A 434-nucleotide genomic window follows, 5' to 3' on the forward strand; every position below is an offset into this window, starting at 1 on the left:
CTGATCCAGGACACCCTTCAGGGAAAACCAGCCGGCCCCCACCCATGCACCAGGCCTCTATCCTATATAATAAAAGGGTAATATGCAAATTGACCCTAACAGCAGAACGACTGGGAATGACTGGTCACTATGACACACACTGACCACCAGGGGGCAGATGCTCAATGCAGGAGCTGTCCCCTGGTGGTCAGTGCGCTCCCACAGGGGGAGCTCTGCACAGCCACAAGCCAGGCTGATGGCTGCCAGCACAGCGGTGGTGGCAGGAGCCAATCCGCCTCCTCAGCAGCACTAAGGATGTCCGACTGCAGCTTAGGTCTGCTCCCTGCTGGTAAGTGGACATCCCCTGAGGGCTGCCGGGCTGCCAGAGGGATGTCTGACTGGCAGCTTGGGCCCGATCCCCCAGGGAGCGGGCCTAAGTCAGCTGGTGGACATCC

Source organism: Myotis brandtii, unplaced genomic scaffold (assembly GCF_000412655.1).
Source record: "Myotis brandtii unplaced genomic scaffold, ASM41265v1 scaffold39, whole genome shotgun sequence".
Lineage (NCBI taxonomy): Eukaryota > Metazoa > Chordata > Mammalia > Chiroptera > Vespertilionidae > Myotis > Myotis brandtii.